The 12237-nt window shown below is 32.6% G+C and overlaps 1 protein-coding gene across 17 annotated transcripts in view; it reads right to left on the minus strand.

Moving 5' to 3' along the window:
• LOC106673761 (potassium channel subfamily T member 2) overlaps positions 1–12237 on the minus strand; it is a 454961-nt gene that overhangs the window by 66875 nt on the left and 375849 nt on the right. The gene's annotated exons all lie outside the window — the stretch shown is intronic.

A 12237-nucleotide genomic window follows, 5' to 3' on the forward strand; every position in this document is an offset into this window, starting at 1 on the left:
GAGCTCAATTCCTTCTCCAATCGACTCAGCAGGTCGATTTACATTAAAAAAAACTTTTTCGATTTTTTTGTTTTTTCTCCAATCGAAAAAGACAATAAAATAGTTTTCAATTTTTTTTTTTTCGAAAACTACGTGTTTTACGATGTTAATTTTTTACCATTCGACTCAGCAGGTCGATTGACATCGAAAAATCAATAATTTTTTTCTATATTTTTAGGTTTTTGGGGGTTTTCTCGAAAAATACGTGTTTTACGAGTCTAATTCCTTTTCCCAATCGACTCAGCAGATCGATTTCCATCAAAAACAAAACATTTTTTTCGATTTTTGTATGTTTTTCTAGAAAACTGCGGGTTTTGCAAGCCTAAATCCTTTTCCAATCGACTCAGCAGGTCGATTGACATCGAAAAAGGCATTAATTTTTTTCTATATTTTTAGGTTTTTTCGGTTTTTCTTGAAAAATACGTGTTTTATGAGTCTAATTCCTTTTCCAGTCGACTCATCAGGTCGATTGACATCGAAAAAGACAATAAAATTGTTTTCAATTTTTTGGGGTTTATCTCAAAAACTACGTGTATTACGATTTTAATTCCTTTTCCATTCGACTCAGCAAGCCGATTGACATCGAAAAAGGCAATAATTATTTTCTATATTTTTAGGTTTTTTGGGGTTTTCTCGAAAAATACGTGTTTTACGAGTCTAATTCCTTTTCCAATCGACTCTCTCTTCTTTCCTTTTATCTCTCACACATACATAAAATAATTATATTTAAATGTATATTGTCCAGTATATATTGAGTCCTAACAAACCGAATCAGTTTTCTACTCACTACAGGGGGGAAAAATTAGTTGCGTTCAAAATGGACACACCTGTGCATCCCTTACATATGTGAAAATAGAAGTGAGTTAGATTTCAATGTCCCTTGTAAAAAAATAATTAAATAAATAAATAAAGTTCCGTCCGAAATTTACTTAATGATTTTCTTTTCAACCGTTTAGATGTCTAAACTTTTGCCACGCTAGCCGTTCTGCGTTCGAATCCCAGCCCTTGGAATTTTATCTCAGAACAAGTTAAACAAAGTACAGTGAAGCTGTCTGACCCATCAACCATGATAACCAACGGGTAGTTAGATGTTCTGCATAACTTTAATTACTTTGCTTTACAATATCAGTTCCATATTAATTACTTGTCATTTACATGCATAATTTTAAATCGTGTTTATATTTTAATTAAAAACAGATTTTTGTTGCTTGATTAAACGTTTTATTAAACAAAATTGATAACATACATTTTCATGTGTAAAAGGTAAAATAAATTGAGGATATATTAGCTTAAATTTATGTTATAAAAAATTCCCTTGAAGCATGGAGAAAAACCTTTGGGGCATGGAGACATTTATGGGCAATATGACTGAGGAAAAAAAAATTAGATAGAGTTACTTTAACTTTTCTTTGCTTCCAAGATCACAGTTCACCGGTTTTCGCTACGTAATATTGTAGCTTGGGTTATTAATTATGGACTTAGAAATACAATATCCATTCCTTCTTTGCTAAGGTTTCTTTTTACGTGGTAACTTATCCCTCTTATTTACGCGGTGGATTTTTATACTCGGTGTTAATTTACGCCATCTGTTTTTTGCCCTGACAGAAATAATATTTTTATTTTATGTGCTATTGAACTTTTCTTTTGATACCATAAGGTTACGACTTAACATATACACGATGTATTCTAGAAATATTTCCTAATCTTTAATTATCTGATTATTTAAGAATTACATTCAACAATATGGAAATAATGTAGAAATTTTATCGTTGAATGTGGCAGTGAAACGATGAAATAATATATATTAAAATTTTCATTACTATGTAAGAAGTAACCTTTCTGTGCAAATCTATTCAAGTTCTCAAATCTTTAACAATATATATGTAATAATGTCACAACACACAAAAAAAATGTTTATAGAGATATCGCACACCCAAAAGAAAATTACACAACTTAACAAAAGAAAATTTTACAGGAGAGACAAATGGATGTTCACTTTTTTGACTTATGTATTAAGTACACGCCATTACTGTTGTTGGCCAAACTGTCATAATCCATTGTCACATTGTCTTTCGTTTCTCCAAGGCTTAAACGAAAACATAAAACTTTAAAAATCCAGCTGTACTACCCCTAAAAAAACCACCCCTTTTTGAGTTGTGACACTTTTCTTGCACACACTGGCTCCCTGTAATTTAAGTTAATTGATTTGTTCAAACGATAATGGTTGCCAATGAAAGTTTGCAAGGGTAATAATTTTTTGTGATAGTAACAGACAACATAAACATAACAAAAGAGCATAAATATCCATGTAGTAACATTTACTAAGATTATTTTTAACGCAAATGTGCTTTCCTCCTGGAGCCCCCAATTAGTTATTTAAAATACAAAAACAATTATAGAAATAAATTCTTTATAGATTATTAAAAATAATGCAATTAAAACATTAGCAAAACATTTATGTAAGGTTGAGATAAAAAAATCAACGTCACGAGCGGGATTCGAACCCACGACCTTCGGCTAAATACGCCGCTGCTCTACCGCTTGAGCTATCGTGACATCAATCCATTCGGACACTAACATCCCATCTCAACCCCACCTTTCTGAATTCTCTCACCTTTTTTGCCATTTTTCAAATGTCGTGTAATCTATTTGATTCTCGGCGACAAATGAAATGGTCACGAAGAGCTTTAGTGAAGTATACTTCAGTTTGCTTATTACATTTTTCAAAAGGTGCGGCTGAGATGGGAAGTTGGTGTCCGAGTGGATCGAGGTCACGATAGCTCAAGTGGTAGAGCAGCAGCGTATCAAACCGAAGATCGTGGGTTCGAATCCCGCTCGTGCCATTGACTTTTTTATCTCAACTAAAAACCTTAATTAATTTTAATGTATTAATTGGTCAAGCGTACCACGAAATTAGTGAATTTAAAGATTAATATTTTAATATAGATTTCGCTTTTACGTATGGTAGAAGTAGTAAACTCTACATTCATTATAATTATTGATTGCTTTTACTAGAAAAGATGCATTGTAGATAGCAGTTTTAATTTTAGGCAATATAAATTTATGTTTATCGAATCTAGTATTTTCGTCATTCATAGACTTATTCAATTTAAAGTTATTGATCAAATATGATAGTTTTTGTCTTTTTAATAATTTTACTAAGAACATCGAGAGTATTAGTGCTAAAAAATTTTAGTGCTTAAAATTTTTTCTTTTGCAAAATATGGTGTGACATGATCAAATTATTCGATGTTATAAACATATCTTATACAAGCATTTTGTGCTATTTGTAGTTTTTCTAATTGTTTTTACTTATATTAGAAAAGCATAGGCAAGTATAATCAAAGATTGGGAAGAAAATAGAATTTATAATTTGTAATTCTATCTCAGATGGAAGATCAATTTGGATTTTTCACAGCTGACAAAGGATTTGGAAAGTTGTTTTACAAATGTCCATGTCTGACCAAGAAGAAGTTTCATCGACTGTGCCACCAAGATTCTTTAATGATTTGGACAGTAGTATTTTCTGGGATATTGGGATATTTACATTTTTAACATTTATCCAGTTCAAATTTCTTCTATGTCCTATCAGCAATTGCTTGACATTTATCGCAGTTTATTGCTATCCTATGTTATTCACACCATCTGTTTAGTTCTTTCAAATCATTATTCATCTTTTCAACCATTATATGCAAGTTTTCTTCTCGAGTGTGTGTGTGTGTGTGTGTGTGTGAGAGAGAGAGAGAGAGAGAGAGAGAGAGAGAGAGAGAGAGAGAGAGAATAGGTTAGAAAGTCATTCCTAAAAAATATTGCTTAAGACCAAGTTAATTTTTCACACGTTTCCTTTATCAAACAAGGTTTTATTAGACACACGCAGTTATTTGGCATACGTAACATGAAAATTAATATTTTAAATAATGCCGTATTTTTCCGTAACACGCTATTTGAGGAGAGGTTGTAACATTTTCATGTTTTAATCCTGACTTGACTGGTCCCCTTTAAAAAGCGCCTTCTGTGTCCTGTAACACCCCAGAGAATTTTATTTCCTCGGAGTTTTGCCTTTTTTAGAGGATGTTCGTTTTAATGAAAACCCTCTCCAGAGAATTGATATAATTGCTTTTTTAACCGGCGATGAACACCTTCATCCCGCTACAATAACTTCAGCCCTATTGTACATTCGGCTATTGTACCATTTTTTTCTCTCTTTGTTTTCATGTTGCATGCATAATTTGTTTTAGATCATATTATTTGACTTGTTTATCTTAATTATTGTTATTTTATAAATACGATCCTAATTTTTTTAAAGAAATTCATGCTATATCTTATGTCTCGTTTTTACCAGCTAAAGTGTGGAATATTCTTTCAGTTTTGCTGTTTCTACTACTTTAAAAAAATTCTTTATTTACATAAAAAATTAAAAGTTGATAAAACAAAGTTGAAAACACTACTTCTTTTTTTACACATACTTAGACGTTAAAACTGTGAATATTGCAACTTTTTACCAAAGTGACCTAGACATTTGGTGAATCTACAATATTTACTAGATCATAATTTTGTAAAACCAATTTTGAAAAATTATATATATATTTATCTTCAGTAATTTGTCGAATATTTATTATTAGCTTGATCGTTATAAATCATCGGCCGGTCTAAAGTTAAAAAAAAATATATATGAATATACTCTCGCTTTGTAATGAAAGTAAAATAGTTTTACTGTTAAATTATTATTAAAAAATTGATTATGTTTTAAGTGTCATTCGCTACGAAAGGTTTTTTTTAGCTATTTCGAAGGAATATTCAATTTTTTGGAATAAATTGGAGAAAACATGAAAACCCTGTATAGAAATGATAAATGATTGAGTGAGTGTGGTGTTCAATACTTTTTAAAAGGATAGTTCCTACTCACAGTNGAAGTCCTTCAACCTGATGATGAGCTAAAAGGCTCGAAATCCGGATCGTTGCAAAACAACTTACTGTGAGTAGGAACTATCCTTTTAAAAAGTATTGAAAACCCTGTTCTCATCATTCAACGAAATAACCGGACATTCGGATTTTTTTTGTTTATTGCAAATTATATGTATTTTTATCGTTATATTAAATACTTATTTTAATGTAAAACAAGTTAAACGATATCATTAATCCATTAGCTATAACGAAAAATATTTAATTACGACTGTTTTGAAAGAAAATTCACTATGTGTGTTTCTTAGTGACCTGTTATTTTATAATTTGTTGAAGTAGTGAGGAGAGAAAATTCACACAGAACCAATACGACACCAAAAAAATTGCAACACACTTTATGCCCTGAAGATGATCCGAATAAAGGTCGAAACGTCCGCAAAAATAAGAAAAAGGTGTTTTTCTAAACTGCCTTATTCTTTACCTGTTCACGACTTCAGCAAAATTCATTATCAATTTATTACCTGGTTTTGCCGTTAATAACCTCCTTTCGCGGAGGTCTTAAGTCGCTTGGGATTATAAATAACGGACTGGATTTTCTATTGTAAAACAGAATCCCAATCTTCAACTAGAGAGGGTTGCCGCTCGTCGGAGGCGGCGAAAGTTGTCTAACCCATATGTTTATCTTGTCCCAAAAGTTTTCTGTGAGATTCACGTCAAAAGAACGTGCCGGCCAATTCATTTTGTACTCCAAGTAATGGTAGCATCGGGTAGCGTCGCATAGCGTTGCATCGGGTAGCGTCGCAGAGCGTTGCATCGGGTATGTGTGTTCCCGGTTTTATTGTTATTTTTTATTTTATTTGTACATTGAAATCCAATCTGCTGTATATATAATACATATGCCGTTGTATGTAGAAATACTTGAAGTAAAAAAATACCGTTTCATAACACAAAACTGTTAAAAAACCAATCAATTCTAATTCATTCGACGTGTTAGCTCTGGAAAAAATGAAATTGAACTTATTTTTTTTAAAATTTTTAATCTGAACATTGTAAAAGTATTAGTAACACTCTATAAAGGTAAACAACAAGTTATTAATGTTGTGGTGTCGTTTTAAGTCAACTATTAATCTTTCTAAATTGTTGTTATGGAAAGTAAACAAATAAATACAAGTGTTCGGTTTTTGTCTTTGAGGGAAAAATGGGCTCCAAGACGTGAGGCAATTTATCTTTTAACTGGCGTTATAAATTGTTTGTTAGACAACATATAACTCAGGTAAAGGTCAGAACACAGATGTGAAACAAGACTCGGTGTTTCTATAGCGGTTGAATTTTTTTGTTTTACAGTAACTAAACACAAGTCCAAATAGCCGGAATGTACGGCCCTGTGGGACACTGTTGTCGGACAGGGATAATCCGGGGGATAAGCCATCTGGGCGTTTTGTTTCACCTACCGAGCTATAGGTTCAACTTTGGGTCGGCTCTCATGGGAAAAACGGCTAAAGAGAAATCGTCCTAGATCAATCGATATTTTTTACAACCTTTGTAGTTTATTTAATTTAATTTATTTTTGATTAATACATGGTAAGAAATAATAACTTATTGATAATGTTATTTGCCCTTCACAAAGCCAAACTACGATACATGGTACATTTATATCGTCAAGTTATTTGCAGTTATGGGTTCAGAAGGACAAACGAATTATTATATTATAAATGCATATATTTGTATGCGACTTATTTAATTTAGAAAGCCGTGCATTGACGCGAACAAACATTACAACTCATTTTAATTATACGCTCTAGGAATTCTTTTGGAGGATTTATTTCTAGTACCAAAAAACTCGGTTTTTTAGGTTTTTCTCGAAAACTACGTGTTTTACGAGCCTAATTCCTTTTCCTATCGACTCAGCAGGTCGATTTACATCGAAAAAGACAATAAAAATTAATAAAAACATTAAAATGATTTTNATATATATATACATATACAACGCTTACATATCTGAAAAAAAGAAGTGATTCAGATTTCAATGTTTCTAGTAAAAAAAAAAGGTACGTTCGAAATTGTCTTAATGATTTTCTCTGCCGTTTAGGAGTCTAAACTTTTGCCACACTCGCCGTTCTGCGTTCGAATCCCCCGCCAGTGGAATTTTATCTAAGAACAAGTTGAACAAAGTACAGTGAATTATAGTACCAAAAAACTCTTACCACCATTATTATTCCATAATTTTTAACCTGTGTCAATCTGATCGGCGAATCATGGTATGGACTAAGCTCTGGTGACTTAAAATAAATTATATTAATATTATTATTATTGTTATTAAACAGTACATACATATAAGTGAAACATTTCCAGCCAGATTTAAAAGTCTATCGGCTGGTTCCTTCACATTTTGAAATTTTTACAGTAGTTTTGCTCATATCTTATGCAGAATGTATTAAATGTACTTTATTAGATAATACAATATTAATTCGAAACAAAAAATTATAAAAAAAAAATTGTTCGTCCCAGGTTCCTATTTGAAACAGAGCTTTTGTAACGTGTATAATTAAAGTAATAAATTCCCAATTGATGAGGACGATATCTGAATAACTATTGATGAGGACGTTGAGTCATAATAGAAAGTGAGTTTTCTTTAAATTTTGTTTATTTATTTGTTTTATTTTTTAACAGAGCCATTTATGTTTAAAAATGATTAATTTTCTCAGTTAGCGAGCCTTTTAGGTTAGATTTAATTTTTTTATATTTCGTATCCATTCATCTACAGATCTACAGATCCATGCTAAGAATTCCTCTAGATTTTTGCTCTATAAGGACCTTAATATCAGTCAACCTTTCCTGAACATAGCGCAAGATTCTAAAATTCCGTCCATTCCGCTAGCTCGCTGGTTTTTCAAAATTAGGTGCGAGTTACTGTAGGTGCCCAAAATTAGGTGGGCTCAATTATAACCCCACAAGAGTCAATAGTTCCGATAGGTGCTCACTCTGCAACAGGCAGGCTCGAGAAGACTGTTTTCATTTTCTAGCAGAATGCCCAGTTTTAGCTGAGTTCCGAGCACGGCATATAGGCTTGGCCACGTTGACGAGAGAGCACCTAATCTCTTTACTAAATAACCCCGAGTCTTTAAATCTGGTAGAGTTTGCGATGGAAGCCTGGAACTACAGGAAAACGCTTGTTTTTTATTTCAACTATTAAATGTTTACTGTATATATCAGAGACTCCCTGGTTATTTATATGTGCATAAATAGATATGTTGTTATTTTAGTTTATTTATATAGCTTTTTCTCTCTCTTTTGTTTATTCCTTAAGAAGAAATATGTTCCTTGTTTATTAAAAATGTATAGTCCGACTCCGGCAGACGGTTGATAACCATTGCCGAAATGTGCTTTTTGATTATGTATAATTTTTTTTACTCTCTTTTGTTTATCTAATAAAGTACTTTTTCATTCATTCATTCATCTACAGATAGAGGGATTTTGTTTAGTTTGTTTATTAATAAGTTGTTCTGTAATTTAAGCATCACTCATCATATTTGTTACTTGGAGTACACAAGTAAAATAATTGTGCATTCCTCGTTGATTTAATTTTTTTCTTACATTTCCTATAATCTAGGTTCCCCTTGAACATTTTCATAATTTTGAAGACATGAAATAGTTTGGGAGTAAGAGTTTGTCATATTTCGGAAGTTATATATTCCTCAGTGTATCTTTTAGTAAAGTATTTATTTTATTTAAATGCCAATTGGCCGCTACACGATAGCTTTCTGTTCCGTATCGAATTAACGATTCATAAATAGCTTTATATACCATAATAATCAATAAACTCAAATGATAAATCTTTGTACTACATGTTCTTAGGGTTTGTTTTTTGTAAATTCAAGCAGTGTTTTTCCCAAGATAAACATTAATTGCGTATTTTCCAAATAATTTCTACTTGAAACCAAAAGTAATTTTGGATAGTCACATCATTTTTATTACTAGGGCAGTCACAAGAGTAGTATATTAATTTACAGTTGTCATTAAGTAGAAAAAGGAAATGCACAAGTACTTTTAGCATCTGAAATAAAACCTTTTATACAATAATCCTCAGTAATACTCCTAAACCTGATTCTGACAACTAAGACTACCGTAAGTTGTATATAAGGGGGTATTCACGATCTTTGTGTTAACCCTGTCAACTCTGTTAGGTGTGTTAGATCTAGAAAAATCACGACGTAGACTTGTGAGAATCGACTGGTTAACATTGCTCGATCTAACAGGCCAGGGCCAATGTTAGATGTTAGTGATTAGTGACCGTTAATCGATAATTATTCAGAAATCGTGAGATGCGGTCTGGTGTGATGTATGTTTCAGAAAAACATTTTCTTTATCTTGCCAACGTTCCGATCTTTATTGAGATCATCTTCAGGGCTCAAAGTGTTTGTCTTCTGTGTAATTGTGCCATTCTTGCGTGTCGTGTTGAGAGTGCCCTCTACACAGAAGACAAACACTTTGAGCCCTGAAGATGATCTCAATAAAGATCGAAACGTTGCCACGATAAAGAAAATGTTTTTCTGAAACCTACATCACACCAGATCGCATCTCACAATTTTTGAATAATTAAGTTAGATGTCCAAAATGTTCTCACATTGCTATACGTTAGGAGCTAAGTAAACTTCATATAGTTTAAAGGGATTTCATGGTGCTTACACAGTTTTTACCCATTAAATCGTGAAATAATTTAAATGTCGTTTTTTTCTGTATAATTTTTGACAAGTCAGAATTCTACTTCAACGATTATGGATTCCAAATAACTGGTTACTGTTTCATATGATTACGACGTACTCAGAGTAGTTTTGAGCATTTGTCAGTTGGCTGTAAGATGTTATTATTAGTAAAACGTATGTAAAGGAAACAATAAAAATCCATTTTACGTATTTATTTTGTTTAAAAATTTCGATAAATATGTTAATCAATGACTAGTATTATGTTCAAGGGGTAGAATCAAAAACAAAGTTCCAACTTTACTAAGCCTTCAACCCGGGCTTCAAGGCCATCATCAGAGCCTATATTTCCCAACAAATTAGCAGCAATAAATTAACTTATTATGTTATTTTATAAAAACAAACATTTATCAATTTTTGGCACAGGTGAATACTTACTATATTGGTGGTTTTAAAAAAATCAAATTTGTAGTAAAAATACATTACCAAAACGGGAATGGTAACTCTTAATAATTTATACATACACATTTGAAAAGTCTAACCAAACAATAACCTCAGCTATAAGATTGAGAAGGACACGTGATAACATAATCACACTTATGACGTTTTTTTTTTCAAATGTACATAATGTCCTTTACTTTTCTTCTGACGTCTGAAGATTCTTTATGCAGCATATCAATGTTATCAACATCAAATTGTGCCCAGTGTGTGGTAGTATTGTGACAACCCAGTTGTGCAGAATGATTTTCAAAAAATCAGTGCTGATTTCTTTAACTGTTGATGAGCTTGAAGCCACGGTGGAAAGCTTGGCAATGTTGGAATTTTGTTTTTTGTTCTACCCCTTGTCCGTAATACTGATCATACGTCAAATTAAACTTCAAGCGGTCGATACCTTCTCTTCAGTAACGAATGAATTTCTTGACTATTTCATCCCATGTGAAGCTAAAATAATACTTTTATATTCTTATTAACGTAATATGGGCACTACTGTTATGCTCCTGGATTGATCTATTTCTAGTTAAATGAGAAATTTAGAGACAGGAAACATTGGTTTTGCCTATTAAGGTTATGTACAATCCTTCTCTGGAAGTCAACAAGCACGGTTAATGAGCTACATAACGCAACAATCTTTGCATGGATGTTGACAACCACAACTTTCCTCTTCAGTAGAAGAATTCGCTAATGAGTGCGACCGCATGGAGTGCCCTCGTCCTTTATAAGAGTCTCATTAAATAGCAGCATTCTACAGCGCACCGGCGGCAGCTTAGCCCTGGGAGTTTCGACCTAATTGTCTACATCTCATTAATGCATGCAACTTTTGTACCATTGTGGGTGCAAAACAAGGGAATGAAATTCCAAATATGTTGTTTTCTGAAAAGAATTTATGTATCCTGTTAGAACCGTGCTGTGTATATTATATTATTATATGTAAAACTATTAAAAAGCTCTGGAAAATATATAGAAAAAAGAATTTAAATGGATTTAAAAATTAAGGGGAATGTTTGGTTTTCGATGAAATTCAAAATTTCCGGTAGTCGAAAGGTGTCGCGAGTACACTGACGCACATGGGGCGGATACGCGCGTTTGAAAAGTACGAGACGGCCGCTCACGAAAACAAAAGAAAATAAAATCACCAGTCCGGACAAAATTCTTTTTATTCGCTTTATTAGTTGTGCAGCATTTATGCTTCGCGAGGATTCAGAACTAAGGAAAGAACGATAATTCACTAGCTATCACGTCCTACAAGGCTGGATACGAGGAAAAAAGAAGGAAAAACGCGCTGTGTAGAAATTGTTTGAGGTGAATCGTGAGGAGAACTATCTCTTCCAAAAAGGGAAAAAAGGAGAAACGCCCAGTCTGGTAATTTTTCATCAGAGTAATTTTCATTTAATTTATTTTCATTAACTCTTATCACGCTTTACTTTTCCTTTTTTCTCTTTTTCTTTCTTATCTCGAAGCAGGCACTGGCGGAAGTTCAACCTCGCTTTTCCTTCCTTATTTTCGTTTTATCCTCAGTTTTTCTTTGTCACAGAGAAATTGCTCCTCCGATACAATATTTAACATTTATTACCCCCAACCCGCCAAAAATTGAAACGTTTTCCGACTCCTTAGAATTAATCAATGGCGGGAATTGGATTAAAAAAAAATAAAACACCGTGTATCTCACATTACACACTGCAGAAGAGAAACTTCCTGATGAAAAGTCCACTTTTAAGAATATACTCGGTTTTGAATCAAAATTTAAAATTTAATTTACAATCAGTTAATGATTCCACAAATTTTGAAAAAAAACTGTTGGTTTATGACAATATGATATGAATATTTTTGATTCTAATTTCTCAAGGTATTTACGAAATTTGGCATCAACATTGCTTCTTGATTTAGTAATTAAGACGTTTATTTTTAAATCAATTAATTATTCTTTCTATGTAAGGTATTGGTTGAAATAAAAAAGTCAGTGTCACGAGCGGGATTCAAACCCACGACCTTCGGCTAACCTTCGGCCGCTGCTCTACCACTTGAGCTATCATGACTTCGATCTTCTCGGACAACAACACCCATCTCAACCTTCAACCGTTCTTCTTCAACGTTGGGC

Source organism: Cimex lectularius, unplaced genomic scaffold (assembly GCF_000648675.2).
Source record: "Cimex lectularius strain Harlan isolate CLEC.00 unplaced genomic scaffold, Clec_2.1 scaffold6, whole genome shotgun sequence".
NCBI classification, from domain to species: Eukaryota; Metazoa; Arthropoda; class Insecta; order Hemiptera; family Cimicidae; genus Cimex; species Cimex lectularius.